Below are 16,973 nucleotides of genomic sequence, written 5' to 3'. Positions count from 1 at the left end.
ATCTGGAAAAAAAAAAATGAAACTGGGTCAGAGCTGGGCCTGAGTTAGAGCAGCCAAGAGCAGTGCATATTTATGGAATGGGGCTGTTCTAATCCCAGCAGGAAACAAGAGCTCCATAAAGTTAGAGGAGGTAAAGAATTTAGGAACCATCCACTTGCTCAAAGTCAAGTATTCCCCGTTAGAAAGGCCAAACACACAGAGTGTGTTTCATGGTGAACAGAATCAGCTATAATCCTAGAGCCTGAACAAGGAGGGGAGCAAAGCGGATTGTGAGAGGACAGGACACAGGAGAGCACGCAGAATTCTGGGTATAAGGGTAATAGGAAGGCAGCATTGCCTTAGGCTTCTACGTCATCTGTTTCTCATATCTACAGCAAGCCTGGTTGCCCCTGAAGATTACAGCAATGAGAAAGGAAGCAAAGACAAGTAAAGAAAGCAACACTGGCACTGTGTTGAACACAGCTTAGAACTAGGGGCCTGACAGCTCCTTGATTTTGTAGCTTACTAGTTCTAAGTTGGTATCTGACAATGGTCTTCCCTACTGTGGCCTACTTACTGGTCTAGCAAAATTCAAATATTTAGGTGGAATAGATATGAGTGGAGAATGGATAGACTCATAAGCCAGAAAAGACAGCCACCAATCCCAAAAGTCTTTAAAACCACAAGAACAACTCTGAACACAGGGAAACCATACATAAGCTTTGGAGGAAGAATATGAAGGGAAAGGGATATTTTTGGTAACACTGCCTCTGAATGTTGTTTTCTCCCCTACTTCCACCAAAATGTAAGGAAATTACCTTTACCCATCTCAGTAAACACTCTTCCTCCCACACTGAGGCTGACTGGCCTTAGGGATAGGTTCACTGACTCCCAAGCTCATTCTTTCAACCCCTAGCTCCCACCTTCAACAAGGCAAGGCTTGTCAGCTTCCTTGAGAAAGGCCAAATGAAAGGAAGTTAGCACCTCAGAGTTAAGTTCCACCTCTCAGTAAGAGATTATGTCACAATACTAGCCAATTCTATGCCGATACCAGGTGGAGAAGATGGAACAGGTTTACTTCACATTAGATGGATCAAGAGAAGATCAAGTACTAGTTCCCAAAGAAACAGAACTACAACACATACCAACTTCATTGACACTTTCAGGTAAAACACCAAATATCTTAGAAACACGAGAAAAAGACAACAGAGCTAACACATACTTGATTTATCAGGTATGTTAACATAACTCCACACCTAACGGGTCTTCTCCTCCTCCAACAAGTTTGAAAGAACAGATTCTCACCTTGATTTACAGGGCCCTACTGGTTTCTGCAAAGGCAGCATTTTTAGGTGGACCTGGCTTGCTTCCTGTTCCAGAGACGCAAGTTCCCCAAGGATGGACAAGAAACAGACAAGAAACCACACGCATAGGCACTTTAAGTTTGTAGAACATGGAATTAAAAAGTAAGCTTATTTTGGTGCAAAAAAATTCTTGAAATCCATGCATTGTTTTTCCTAATATACATCTTCCCCAAGTTTTCTGAAGGCCCCTTGTATCTAGAGGCTCATTATCTGATTTTGTGTGTGTGTGTTTAATTTTTTGTTTTTAAACAAGACAATAACGGAAGCCAGAGAATGCACCTTGCTGGAGTAATCTAATCTGCTCAACAGAAGGTTATAAAGGCACCAACAGGAAAGGGGATGAGTGGAGGTAAGCCACTGCCACTAAAGCAAGGAGTTATTATTAAATATGTTGACTAAAAAATGTCAGGAGACCCTCATTTTTGAGTCTTCTTCTCATTGTAAATGCTTCTTACATCCTCTTGTGGGAACAGATCTAAATCCAGAAGCTATAGCATCACTAATTTTGCTTAGTAATCTGAACCACATATCCCTTAATACCTCCTCCTTTTTTTTCTCCAAAGAGACCAGACTATGGAAGGCAAAGTATTCTTCTGATCATGGTGTTCTTCCTCTCTGAAGGGATCTTCTTGCTGTTCCCTTGTGGAAGCTGGGAATAGTAAAAGCACTGGATTGGAAGTCAGGGAACCCAGTCAAGTCCCTTACCCTTTATGGGCCTTAGGTTCTTTTACGTAAAGTGAGAGGTAGGAGAAGAGACAGGAAACAGGTGGTGATAGTGTGGTGAATATTCTGTTGGACTGGCTCATATTGTCTTCATTCTACTTTTTTCTAATTGTAGAGGTTAAAAAGCTAAAGATTTCATTCCATATGAGTTTTGGATGCAATTCAGTTTCCATAACTCTCAAGATATCAAAATATGGCACATACCATATTTATCTCCATCATTTGTTCCCACAATAACACTTTAGTCCATCTCCCATTTAACTTGGTGCTGTTTCTGACAGCAACAACTGCTTCTTGATTCCATTTTACTGATCTTTGGGTCAGATTAAGGGATAACTTGAGAGTATGTAATCCAGTAGTGTCTCAGAGATAGGAGTTTCCGTGTAAATCAAAGCTGGGTCCTACTCCTGGATGCCAAGGCTAAAATATGCTCCCTCAATCCTTCCAATAATGTTTTAAGTGCAAATTCCATATATTAAACCCTCTTTATTAAACATACCTAGCCTGGGTTCAGGAGAGAAACATCAGATAATCCCAGAAGAGTAGTGTGAAGAACAGATTTATCCACAAAGCATATTCTTTTCTACGCTAATGCTTTTCTGGGGGCAGATGGGCAAGAGGGGTCCTTAAACCTTTAAACACATTTGTCCAGAACAATCGTCTTCATTTCTTCCTTTTTATAATCTCCCTCTCAAAGCTCTGGGGGCAGAGGGGGTTGAATTGCTCACACAGGATGGAAGGTTGAGTCAGCACATGCTTTCTTTTCCATCCTGATGTTCTCTGTAGGCTGCTATTCTGCTGAGAATGGCATTACCTGAGCAACCCAAATAAGTGCCATTTATACTTCAGGGAGGCTTGGCTCCACAGGGCACCAAGTATCTCCCTCAGCAGCAGGAAATATGTTTATAAACTCCAGGTGCAGAAGGACCAGGGTATACCAGATCCTGTGTGGCTAATGAGTGAGGAAGATTAAGTTTAGCTCCACTTGGCTTCTTAAATCCATTTCTGGTCCACAGCTTCTTGAAGCAGTCTGGGAAGAACCTGAAACACACGGTCCAGTTCTCACAGTGTGCTTGTGGGAATGCAGCACTTCCAGCTAGCACTCAGTAGGACCAACTGACTCCAGGAGCCACCACACTAGAAGTACTGCTCATCGGCTTTGCAGTCTGAAGCTGTTCAGAAGAAAACAGAAGGTTCCAGCAAGAGGAATCTGTGTGAGACACACAGGCAGGAAGCAGAGCTGAGCTCCCGACGACTAGAATAGAAACAGGAAATGGGCCCAGGAACAAGCATACAGTCATCTGCTGCAAGCAGCAGCCTCCAGCAGGCACTAGGCAGTGTCAGAGCTGGAGCAGTGTGATTCAGATGGAGAAGCGCACTGGCCAGCCCTGCCAGAGAACCAGTGTTCTAGAGAAGGGACAGCTACATGCCTGGGGCACACACTGCTCTGAGCAATCGGGGCAGATATGACAGAGGGGGTGGGGATTTCCTTTTCGAGAATGTGAGAGCACCTGGGCACCAGTTCAAGGGAAGCGAGCACAGATATATAGTCACAGATATAAAGAAAACAGGTCACCAACCTCAGGATGGCCTGACTTCTCAGGCTACCGAAATTGCTAGTGGCGTTTCTGTTAGCGCTTTGAAAATAAAACATCAAAAACCTAGGCAATAACTATTGGCCCTCTCTCCTATCATAAAATGGACAAAAGAGAAAAGAAATAGTTTAAGATTAAAATCCTTCAAACATTCTGGCTTTGTAAAGCACTCAGAGGCATCCTGTTACTCCTCCCAATCAACCTAGACAACCAAAAGCTGGTCTCCAAGCTCAGCTAGGTAGCAAGAAACTAGGAGCTATTCATACTCAACAAAGGTTTACCAAATAACTACTTGTCCTGGGCAGTGACAGAAACAGGCTCAAGTGCTCAGCTAAGGTAAAATGATATGCCAGCATGGAAAAATGAGGCATATTTCAGCCCCTTTTAAAATATAAATTAATTAATTTGAAAGTTAGAGAGAGAGAAATAATTTCCATCTGCTGGTTCACTCCCCAAACTGGGGCTGAGCCAGGCAGAAGCCAGGAACCAAGAGCCCCATGAGGGCTTCCCATGTGGGTGGCAGGTACCCAAGAACTTGGGCCATCTTCTGCTGCTTTTCTCAGGCCATTAGCAGGGAACTGGATCAAAAGCAGAACAGCTGGCGCCTATATTGGATGCCAGAATCACAGCCGGCAGTTTTACCTACTTATGCTACAACGCTAGCCCCAGTTTGTTTTTTTTAAGTCCAATTTTTAAAATTAATTCTCATTTATTTGAATGGCAGAGACACAGAGATCTTCTATCCACCGGTTCACTCCCCAAATGGTTCCACAGCCAGTGCTGAGCCAGGTCAACGCCAGGAGCCTGGAATTTAATCTGGGTTTCCTAGGTGGTGTCAGAGCACCAAGTATTCCAAGCCATCATTTGCTGTCTCACATGGTATGCATCACCAGGAAGCTGGAATTGGAAATACAGGTGAGATCTGAACCCAGGCACTCTGCTATGTTTGCAGGTATCCCATATGGCATCTTACCTGGTGGGTGAAATGCCTGCTCTTCTGCTGGTTTTTTAAGCTAAGGTGAAGTTTTCCAGGTGGTGGCTACTCAGAGAATTATTCCATTCTAATAGTCCAAGCTTTATATTTCCTTTGAAAAATTTTACTATTAGCTCTGAACATCTAACTGTATGCTCTGACACTATTACACCTATGAATCACCCAGGGATTTTGTTAACAGAATCACATGCAAATAGATGGACAACTGGGCCTAAGAATCTTCATTTTCGGCCAGCGCCGTGGCTCAATAGGCTAATCCTCCACCTGTGGCGCTGGCACACCGGGTTCCAATCCCGGTTGGGGTGCTGGATTCTGTCCTGGTTGCCCCCCTTCCAGGCCAGCTCTCTGCTGTGGCCCAGGAGTGCAGTGGAGAATGGCCCAGGTGCTTGGGCCCTGCACCCCATGGGAGACCAGGAGAAGTACGGCCATTGAGGGTTGAACCAACGGCAAAGGCAGACCTTTCTCTCTCTCTCTCTCTCACTGTCCACTCTGCCTGTCAAAAATAAATAAATAGAATCTTCATTTCCAGCAAGCTCTTAGGTGTTGGTGCTGCTGGACAGTGAACCACATTTTGAGGAACAGGATCTGATTAAAGTTAGCTAGAGTCACCAGGACACTGTAATCTAAGAAGAAAGGCACAGAACAGAGATTCTCCATCTGCTGGGTCACTCCTCAAATGGCCACAGCAACCTGGACTGGCCCAGACATAAGCCACAAGCCAGGAACATTCCGGGTCTCTACGTGGGTGGAGGGACCCAAGTACTTGGGCTATCTTCTACTGCTTTCCTGGGGAACATTAGCATGCAGCAGGATAGGAAGTGTTACAGCTGAAACCAGTGCTAATATGGGATGATGCTGTCAAAGGCGGTGGCTTAAACCACTGGGCCACATCACTGCAGGGGTAAGGGAAGGAGGCGTGCAGCTGACTTTTTAATATGTAAAACAGGAGTGCAAGCTCAGTACTTTTCAACTCCTGACCTCCCAGGAGGACTGGTGTTAACTGTGGCTTGTTTGCTGGCCAGTAAGATTGCCTTGCTTCCTAACATACTAGGATTCTTTAGGAACAGCATAACTCCCTCTTCCCATTTCCTCTTTCACTGTAATCCAAACTTGTTACATCTGAGAATATCACAGAAGTAAATAGCTACTATATTATTAAGTGAAATCTTAAAAAAAAATTTTTTTTGAAAGGCAGAAATAGATTTTTCATCCACTGGTTCCTCAAATGACCACAGCTTATGCTGGACCAGGCCAAAGTCAGGAACCTGGAACTGAGTCCAGGTCTCCCAAACAAGTGGCAGGAACCCAACTACTGGAGTCATCATCTGCTGTCTCCCAAGGTGTGCATTAACAGGAAACTGGAATCAAAGCTAAGTGGGAACTCGAACTCAGGCACTCTGATAGGGGTTGTGGGCACACCAAAAGGCATCTTAATCACTGTGCCAGATGCCTGCCTTTGAGTGAAATCTAAAGATTGGCTTCAAAACCCAAGAGATAAAATAATATGGATAATTTAAGGCATTAAAAATCCTAATCCATGGGGTTGGCACTGTGGCGCAACAGATTAAAAATTGCTGTCTGCAGTACCTGCACCTCTCTGGGTGCTGGTTGGAGTCCGAGCTGCTCTACTTCTGATCCAGCTCCCTGCTAATGCACTTGGGAAGGCAGAAGATGGCCCAAGTCCCTGGACCCCTGCACCTATTTGGGAGAACCAGAAGAAGCTCCAGGCTCCTGACTTTGGCCTGGCCAGCCCCAGTCATTGCAGTCATTTGGGGAGTGAACCAGTGGATAGAAGCTCTCTCTCTGTGTAACTCTGCCTTTCAAATAAATAAATCTTTAAAGGCCGGCACCGCGGCTCAATGACTAATCCTCCGCCTTGCGGTACCGGCACACCGGGTTCTAGTCCCGGTCAGGGCGCTGGATTCTGTCCCAGTTGCCCCTCTTCCAGGCCAGCTCTCTGCTGTGGCCAGGGAGTGCAGTGGAGGATGGCCCAAGTGCTTGGGCCCTGCACCCGCATGGGAGACCAGGAGGAAGCAACTGGCTCCTGCCTTCGGATCAGCGTGGTGCACTAGCTGCAGCACACTGGCCGCGGCGGCCATTGGAGAGTGAACCAATGGCAAAAGGAAGACCTTTCTCTCTGTCTCTCTCTCACTGTCCACTCTGCCTGTCAATAAATAAATAAATAAATAAATATTTTTAAAAAATATTTTTTAAAAATTCTAATCCTGTTCTCCATCTCACCCTCAGTACCAGTAACATTTGTCCCTACCTAAAAAGGAAACAGCAGCCTCTAAGACGTTTTCCGTGGGAAGCATTATGTCCCACGGAAGCCAAGCAGCAGGCACCTTGGTTCCTCTCAGACCTCCAGGACGATGTGCCTGTCTATGCTCTCCTGGTGCGCTGCCAGCATCTACCTGCCTCATAGGCAGGAGAGTCCTCGATGAAGCTGCGGAGTCTGGGCGGACTCAGCCCCTTCCAAGAGTGCTCTTTTCCCTTTCCCTTGTTCGTTTATTTTCCTTAAGCCCTCAGAAATCAGGTCCTTTCCCTACCTAAAAAGAATTAATCGAATGCCTTTTGACAAATCTAACAGCCTAGTTTTCCTTGAAACTAAAATTTGATGTGAATTGTTTTCCCTCATCTCTTGGTTTCCAGAAATATGCAACCTTGGTCCTCCTCTGAACTCTCCAACTCTGTTGGCTGCTTCTACCTGGACTGAAGGCATTGTTCAGGGCTCCATCCAGCTCCTTTCTGCATACTCCACATCCCAGGGGGTCTGCTTTACTCCATCATTTAAATACGAAGTACCACACAACCACTCCCAGACTCTATCCAGACACAAATCTTCAATAGTAAGTAACTAGGCATTTGTTTTTAGACATCTCACTGTATCATATTCCACAAAAGAAAAAGGGAACTTCTCAAAAATGAGTTTCTCCTGTTCACCTTTCTACTTCTGTCCGTGAGATCCCCCCCTCTCTTCTCCTCTTCTCAATCAATCAAGATCTTTAAATCTTCTCCTCACAGAACCCACTCATTCATAGTTCGATGAATTCATTCCTACAAGTCTTACATGTGGGACTAAGCGGCTAGCTACCAAGTGAGACAGAAGGGATAAAACTCTACATCTCCTGCCAGAATTAGTTTAACTTTTCCCCCTGCTTTCAGACTCTTGCTTTTTCAAATGATACCCCACACCAATGGATCATTTTGTAAAATACAACCCAAAAGACTGTTACATCAGACCCAAATGGCTTACTTAGCCCACTATGTCCTCAACAGTGGTGATCTTTCTGTCCAGTTATTCCCCATCCTGAGACGCATACCCAGCTCCCAAATACCATCTATACTGTGCCCCGTTCTCACCCCTGCTTGGCCTCTACTCAGGTGGGACTTCTCCTTTCCAACCTCACAACAAGCTCACACTAAACTTCTTTCATGTCTTTCCACATTAACGGCTTAGACATAAATGGATCGTTGACTTCACCAAAAACTGGCAGTGGTCATTTTAGCATTCAGGCATAACATATTCTTCTGTTACACATGTATCTATTGCACTAATGAACTAGAGAAGGAGCCTTGAGGATAGCAATGCCATATTTAGAATCATGGATCTAAGAGTTCAAACAATCTCTTAGAAGCCGTAAGTCCAACTCTTACCTAATGCCTATTTGGCTTCTATATAACACCACAGCAAAAAGCATGACAAACCCCGGGAGGTAGCAGGCCATGGTTCAAGACATTTGGTTCCTGTCACCCATGTGGGAAACCTTGATTGAGTTCCTGGCTCCTGGCTTTGGCATGGCCTAGCCCTGGCTGATGCAGGCATTTGAGGAGTGAACCAGCTAATGGGAACTGTCTCTCTGCCTCTCAAATAAAATTTATAAATTAAGCATGCAGAGGGTTGGTGTTGTGGTACATCAGGTTAAACCACTGCTTGGGAGACCCAGATCCCATATCTGACTGCCAGTTTCTCCTGGCTGCTCTGCTTTGGATCTAGCTCTCTGCTAATAATGCTCCTGGGAAGCAGAGAATGATGGCAAAAGTACCCGAGTTCCTGGATCCATGTGGGAGACCTGGATGGAGTTCCTGGCTCCTGGCTTAGGCTTGGCCCAGGTGGGCTATTATGGGCATCTGGGGAATGAACCAGCAGATAGAAGATCTCTCTCTCTCCCTCTCCTTCCCTTTCTCTGTTGTTCTTTTATATATATATATATTTAATTTTTATATATTATATTATATATATATATATTTAAGATTTATTTATTTGAAAGTCAGAGCTACACAGAGAGAGGAGGCGGGCCAGAAGTCTTCCACCTGCTGGTTCATTCCTCAATTGGCTGCAATGGCCGGAGATGTGCCGATCTGATGCCAGGAGCTAGGAGCTTCCTCTGGGTCTCCTATGTGGGTGCAGGGGCCCAAGGACCTGGGTCATCTTCTACTGCTTTCCCAGGCCATAGCAGAGCAGCCAGGACTTGAACCGGTGCCCATACAGGATGCTGGCACTGGAGGCGGCAGCTTTACCCACTATGTCATAGCGCCGGCCTCCAAATAAATAAATCTTAAAAACCAAAAATGCATACCAGATTTTACCCCAGGGACAGGAAATTTACCAATATTAAAATACACACACTCATTCATCCTCTAAATTACAAAGGAACCTCTGTGTCACTCTTGAACTTAAATCTATAAACCACAGGTAGCCAGAGATTTTAAAGCCATGCTGTTACTTGGCCAGATTTATTTTATTTTGTATTTTAGAGATTTATTTACTTGAAAGGCAGAGTGGCAGAGTAGAGATCAATCTTCTATCCACTGATTCACTCCTCAAATGCCTGCCACAGCCAGGACTGGACCAGGTGAAAGCCAGGAACTAGGGGCTCCATCCAAGTTTCCCATGTGGTGGTGTCGGGAACCTAAGTATTTGGGCCATCACCTGCTGCCCGCCCAGCTGCATTAGCAGGAATGGTGGACCAGAAGCAGAAGAGTCGGGACTTGAACCAGCACTCTGGTACAGGATATGGGAGTCTCAAGCTGCAGCCTAACCTGGCCCCAGGTTGGTTGGTTGGTTGGTTGGTTGTTTTTTATCACTCTGGTGATTATGCTAAAGACAGAACTGGGAGGAAAAAAGAACAGTCAGGTGTCTGTGGGAAGACACCAAGTCAGAGATAACAGTGACCTGAGAGAAAGGTTCTGGAGAAAAATAAGGGAGACCAGATGCAATTTTTGAGGCAGCGTAGTATCATCACTAATGACGGCATCCAGTGATGAGCAATACAGAAGAGTCTCCAGGGTGCTACTGGCAGAGCAAGGACTGCCCAAATCCAGGAACAAACTACACTGAGGACACAACTGCAAGGTACCACTTGCAAGTTTTTCTTTCCATCTCAGTCCCTACAGCTTGCCCTCAATAGCACCAAGAGTCAAACGACGGCACGAGTCCCCACTACTATTCAAGGCACCATGTGGCTTCCTATCCAGAAAACGGTTTCCTTCCCTGTTCAAGGGGCTGCTGAGCTCATTGCTATTCCACCGATGGCCTTGCTGCTGTTGTTTAAAGACTTATTTTTTTAACTTGAAAGGCAGAGTGACATGGAGAAAGAGAGAAAGATCTTCCATCCGCTGATTCACTTTCCAAATGGCTCCAACAACCATGGCTCAGAGAGGCTACGGTCAGGAGCTGGAACTCCATCTAGGTCTCCCATGTGGGTGGCAGGGGCCCAAGTACTCAGGTCATCATTTGCCGATTTCCCAGGCGCATTAGTAGGGAGCTGAATTGCAAGTGGAATAGCCAGAACTCCAACAGGCACTCTAATATGGGATGCTGACATTGTGGGCAGCAGCTTAACCTGCTTTGCCACAGACTGGTGCCCCAAGTAGGATCTTCGGAACTGGCAGTGCACCAGTACCACATGAGAGTTTACTAGGAATGCAAATTCTTGGGTTTGACCTTACTACATCTACTGAAATCAGAATTTCTTTTTAATTTTTTATTTATTTGACAGGTAGAGATACAGACAGTGAGAGACAGAGAAAGGTCTTCCTTCTGTTGGTTCAGTTCCCAAATGGCCACTACAGCTGGCGCTGCGCCGATCCGAAGCCAGGAGCCAGGTGCTTCCTCCTGTCTCCCATGCGGGTACAGGGCCCAAGCACTTGGGCCATCCTCCACTGCACTCCCAGGCCACAGCAGAGAGCTGGACTGGAAGAGGAGCAACCGGGACAGAATCTGGGGCCCTGACTGGGATTAGAACTTGGGGTACTGGCGCCGCAGGCAGAGGATTAGCCTAGTGAGCCATGGCGCCGGCCTCTCTCTAACTCTGCCTGTCAAAAAAAAAAAGTGGAGCAGCAGGGACTTGAACCAACACCCATATGGGATGCTGACACTGCAGGCGCAGGCCCCACTCTCTAGGTAATTTTTAATGCATGTTATAGTCTGAGAAACACTAGCTAACCTCTTCTGATCAGGGCTTTCAATTCCAAATCCATTTTCCATCATTCTATTCCAGATACACTTTCAAGACCAAAATATACATTTACAAATGTGCCCAAGAAAAAATGGGGAGGCATTCATTATTTCAAGGAAATCACATTCACCCGGATGAATCACTTAAATAAGAAGTTGTTAAAGATATAACATCATCATTCTGAAAAATGCCTATAATCAAAGTCATATGCCAATTTTCCTTATTTGCTCCCAAATGAAGAAAGCTAAAAAACTTAATGGAACACCTAAAAATTTGCTCACTGCTCACCAGTGCTGTAAGGTGAAGCAGTAGATGCCCTCACTTCTTCCTAAGGCTTGTGCCTGTGTCAGTAAGCACAAATAAAGCAATTCAACCTCTAAAATGCGATTTGGGTTCCCAGAAGTGATACCTGCCTTGCCCTAGCAGTGAAAACCGCTGCCTGGTAATAGGGTCGACCAGTCCTGTCAGGCACACACTTCTTGTGTGAGCAGGTTCATGTACCCAATGAGTGGCAGCCTATCTATGCCAGGCACTATGATGGCAATTGGCAAGACACGGCAAGGCAGCCCTCACTGAATCTGCATTAATTAAGTAGCTTTAATCACACTTAACATAAACACTGGCAAAAAGTATGGGTGCTGAGAGTTTACTAAGGCAAAGGACCCTGGCACAGCCTAGAGCAGAAGCTCTCTATCTGGGTTCTAAGTCAGTCATCCAGGAAAGCTTCATTTCAAATGCCGAAGGAACAAGTCAGCACTCTGTGCACCCTGGCCATTGCTTTTTTTTTTTTTTTAAAGATTTTATTTGTTTATTTGAAAGTCAGAGTTAGAGGCAGAGGCAGAGCAAGAGAGCGAGAAAGAGAGATTTTCTACCTGCTGGTTCACTCCCCAGATGGCTACAATGGCTGGAACTGCAACGATCTGATGCCAGGAGCTTCTTCTGGGTCTCCTACACAGGTGCAGGGGCCCAAGGACCTGGGTTATCTTCTACTGCTTTCCCAGGCCATAGCAGAGAGCTGGATCTGAAGCGGAGCATCCAGGACTTGAACCAGCACCCAAACAGGATGCTGGCACTGGAGGTGGCAGCTTTACCTGCTATGCCACAGCGACGGCCCCAGCTAGCCATTGATTTTGTTTTTAGATTTATTTATTTGAAAGAGAGAGAGAGGTTTTCCACACCGCAATGGCTGGAGTTGCAATGATCCGAAACCAGGATCCAGGAGTTTCTTCCGGTCTCCCATGTGGGTTGAGGGGCCCAAGGACTTGGGCAATCTTCTACTGCTTCCCCAGGCCATAGCAGAGAGCTAGATCAGGAAGTGGAGCAGCCAGATCTCAAACTGGTGCCCATATGGGATGCTGGCACCACAGGCGGCAGCTTAACCCGCTACGCCACAGTGCGGGCCCCAGCCATTTTTTTTAAAATCTTTTTTTTTAAAAGATTTATTTTATTTATTTGAAAGAGTTACAGAGAGAGGCAGAGACACAGAGAGGTCTTCCATCTGCTGGTTCACTCCCCAGATGGTCACAATGGCCGGAGCTGCGCCGATCCAAAGCCAGGAGCCAGGAGCTTCCTCCAGGTCTCCCATGTGGGTGCAAAGGCCCAAGCACTTGGGCCATCCTCCACTGCTATCCCAGGCCATAGCAGGGAGCTGGATGTGAAGAGGAGCAGCCGGGATTGGAACTGGGATCCCATATGGGATGCCGGCACTTTAGGCCAGGGCGTTAACCTGCTGTGCCACAGCGCCGGCCCCTCAGCCATTGATTTTTAAAGATAATCTGTGCTCCCAGGAAATTTTAACATGCAGCCTTGGTAGAGAACTAGTGATCTTGAGCATCATATGATAATGCTGGCAGCACAGAGGGCAATAACACAGTGCTTACCCTCTAGGAGATTACCAATTAAATGAGTAGAAATACTACCAACATGCTCTGTCAGCAGGGAGTGAAGAAACCTCAAATACAGGACAGCGCTTCTCTGAGTCAAGCAGGGCAACGGTGATCACTGTATGAGGCTTTTAGCTGTGTCACCACGGTTGTTTCTAAAGTGTATAGGAACTCAGACATTGAACTGTTCTTTAAATCTTACAGTCAAAAATATTTTAAGCTTTTTATAAAAGATTTACTTATTTAAAAGACAGAGTGACAGGGAGAGAGGGAGAGAGAAGACACATCTTCTATCCACTGGTTTACTCCGGCCTGGGAGGCAGAAGGGATCGCTCAAATAATTGGGTTTCAATGGAAGATCTCTCTGTGTCTCTCCCTTTCTATCATTTTGCCTTTCAAATAAATAAATCTTTTTTCTTTTCTTTCTTTTTTTTGACAGGCAGAGTGGACAGTGTGAGAGAGAGACAGAGAGAAAGGTCTTCCTTTTTGCCGTTGGTTCGCCCTCCAATGGTCGCTGTGGCCGGCGCATCGCTCTGATCCAAAGCCAGGAGCCAGGTGCTTCTCCTGGTCTCCCATGCGGGTGCAGGGACTAAGTACTTGGGCCATCCTCCACTGCACTCCCGGGCTATAGCAGAGAGCTGGCCTGGAAGAGGGGCAACTGGGACAGAATCTGGTGCCCCGACAGGGACTAGAACCTGGTGTGCCGGCGCCGTAAGGCGGAGGATTAGCCTATTGAGCCACGGCACCGGCCATAAATAAATCTTTTTTAAAAATAAAAATCACGGCCAGCGCCGTAGCTCAACAGGCTAATCCTCCGCCTTGCGGCGCCGGCACACAGGGTTCTAGTCCCGGTCGGGGCACCGATCCTGTCCCGGTTGCCCCTCTTCCAGGCCAGCTCTCTGCTGTGGCCAGGGATTGCAGTGGAGGATGGCCCAAGTGTTTGGGCTCTGCACCCCATGGGAGACCAGGATAAGCACCTGGCTCCTGCCATCGGATCAGCGCGGTGCGCCGGCCGCAGCTCGCTACCGCGGCGGCCATTAGAGGGTGAACCAACGGCAAAGGAAGACCTTTCTCTCTGTCTCTCTCTCTCTCACTGTCCACTCTGCCTGTCAAAAAAAAAAAATAAAAAAAAATAAAAATAAAAATAAAAATCACACAGCCAGTGAAGTCGTCATAGAAGCTGAGCCTGAGGCTTGGTTAGGAAGTTTTCTGAGGAAACAGCCTCCAAGATGAACAGGAGCTGTTACAGGACACAGTAGAGACAAAGGAAGAGTACAGAGAAAGGTCTCCAAGTAGAAAAAGGAAATGAGGCCCTGGGGAAACTGCGCAAAACGGACAAAGCGATGAAGCAGAGGCTCTCAAAGTGCCACCCTTGGAATTCATTAGAAACGTACATTCTTGGGGCTGGCATTAAAGCATAGAGGGTTTAAGCTGCTGCCTGTAGCGCTGGCATTGGCACCAGTTCAAGTCCCGGCTGCTCCACTTCTGATCCAGCTCCCTGCTAATGCACCTGGGAAAGCAGCAGAGGATGGCTAAGTGGAGGAGCATCTGCAAACACGTGGACAACCCAGAAGAAGCTCCTGGCTTTTGGCTTTAGATTGGCTCACCTTGGCCATTGCAGCCATCTGGGGAGTGAACCAGCAGATAGAAGACCTCTCTCTCTCCCTCCCTCTCTCTCTAACTCTGCCTTTCAAATAAGTAAAATTTAAAAATATTTTTAAAATCAAGAAATATGTGCTCTCAGGCCCCACTCTAGAACCTACTGAATCAGGTGAGGAGAGGGTTAAGAGAAGAAACAGTAATCATTTCTGATGACTGGGCAGTCAGATGCTGATGCTTAAAGACACTGGACTTTATTCTCCAGATTAATGAAAAAAAGTTTTAAATTTAGAGGAAACATGATCATGATGATAGCAACTAAATGGTTTGGCATTAGATTAGCAAGCCCTCCTCAGAATTTAATTTTGTACTAATCAGTGGTCACAATCATAATGTCCTTAGGGCCAAGCAAAAAAGGCAAGTGAGTGAAGGGAGTGAATGGCTGCTCTCCAGCCAGGTTACCATCTGCTCAGGTGCTAAACAGGCACAGACAGCCACAGACAGGTGCACTATAAACACTTGTTCACTGGGAGAATGCACTGGTGAACACAGGTATCCTTTAACACAACTGGTTAAAAAAAGACGATGGGGTGGTAATTGTGGCACAGCAGGTTAACTCCAGCTTGGAACACCCGCATCAAAAATCAAAGCACCTGATTCAAGTCCCAGCTACTCCGTTGTTTTTTTAAAGATTTATTTATTTTATTTGAAAGTCAAAGTTAGAGACGGGGAGAGACAGACAGACAGAACTTTCTACCTGCTGGTTCACTCCCCAAATGGCTGAATGGCCAGGACTGGGCTAGGCTAAAGCCAGGAGCTTCATCTGGGTCTGCCACATAGATGCAGGAACCCAAGGACTTGGGCCACCTTTTGCTGCTCTCCCAGGTGCATTTGCAGAGATCTGGATAAGAAGTGGAGCAGTTCAGACTTGAATTGGGGCTGAATGGGATGCCAGCGTCACCGGCAGAGGGGTTAACCTGCTACGTCACAATGCAGGTCCCCTACTCTGTACTTCTGAGCCAGCTTCCTGTTAGTAAACCTGGGAGACAGTAGATGATGCGGCAAGTACTTGAGTTCCTGCCACCCAGATAGGTGACCCTGATGGAGTTCTTGGATCCTGGCTTTGGCCTGACCTAGACCTGTCTGTCGCAGCAATTTGGAGAGTGATCCAGTGGATGGAAGGTATCTTTATTATGCTACCTTTCCAATAAATTATTATTTGTTTTAATTTTTTAAAGATTTATTTATTTTACTTGAAAATCAGATTTACAGAGAAGCAGAGGCAGAGAGAGAGAGAGAGAGATGTCTTCTATTCGCTGGTTCACTCCCCAATAGGCTGTAACGGCCGGAGCTGGGCCAATAATCTAAAGCCAGGAGCTTCTTCTGGGTCTCCAACAAGGGTGCAAGGGCCCATGGGCTTGGGCCTTCCTCTACTGCTATCCCAGGCCATGGCAGAAGGCTGGATCAGAAATGGAGCAGCCGGAAATCGAACCAACACCCACATGGGATGCCAGCACCGCAGGTGGTGGCTTTTACCCACTACGCCACAATACTGGCTCCTATTATTTTTAAAGGAGATGGTCCTTACAGGAATCTGGCTTCTCATTTCTCCAGATGTGGCCGTTTCCTAGCCTGGCTAGGTAAATCCAGCAACAAACCAAAATTTCAAATAACCACTTTTTGTTTCTTGATCCAAGTACCTGAGGGATAAAAAGTAATTTAAAACACAATAACTCAACCAGCTCACCTCCCACATGGAGCTTGGACCACAGAGCAAATGACCCACTTGGATGAATCTATAGCAGAAGCCTGTACTTGGGATTGTTCCTTGTTTTTGGGCTTCCCTGGAACAGCTCCCCTCTAAAGGCTGCCAACACCTTCACTTCCGTAAGTGACATCAGCTGGACCCCCAGTCCTCAGAATATGTGCAACATATTTGCACATGAGCCTCTCGAGACTGAAAACAACACCAAATACATTTCTATCAAAGGGTAGCAACTTACAGCACTGAATCCCACTGATGTGGGTTCTTGTCACAATAGATTTAACTGGAGACACAGACGATGCAAAGTGACTACAGATTTCTGACTGAATCAGGTTAAAAAGCATATTCCAGTGAAGTTCATGATGCAGAAAAGGATTGCAACGGGCGTGAATGAGAAGAGAGCCAGGAGTGACAGCTTTATTTAGATACCTCCTCCCTCAATTCTTAGTTGACAAAGTTGGCAATCAGTGCCGTAGTTGTGGCACAGCGGGTTAAGCCGCTGCCTCTGATGCTGGCATCCCACATGAATGCTGGTTCAAGTCCTGGCTGCTCTACTTTCAATCCGGCTTTCTGCTAATGTGCCTGGGAAAGCAGAATATGACCTGAAGTG

The 16,973-nt window shown here is 46.2% G+C and overlaps 1 protein-coding gene across 2 annotated transcripts in view; it reads right to left on the bottom strand.

Annotated features, from left to right (window-relative positions):
- Positions 1-16,973, bottom strand: part of ARID1A (AT-rich interaction domain 1A) — an 88,317-nt gene that overhangs the window by 29,363 nt on the left and 41,981 nt on the right. The window lies entirely within an intron of this gene.

The sequence above is a fragment of the Lepus europaeus genome, chromosome 5 (genome assembly GCF_033115175.1).
Source record: "Lepus europaeus isolate LE1 chromosome 5, mLepTim1.pri, whole genome shotgun sequence".
Lineage (NCBI taxonomy): Eukaryota > Metazoa > Chordata > Mammalia > Lagomorpha > Leporidae > Lepus > Lepus europaeus.
The sequence above is the reverse complement of the archived record's forward strand: the minus strand, read 5'-3'. Positions and strand labels throughout refer to the sequence as shown.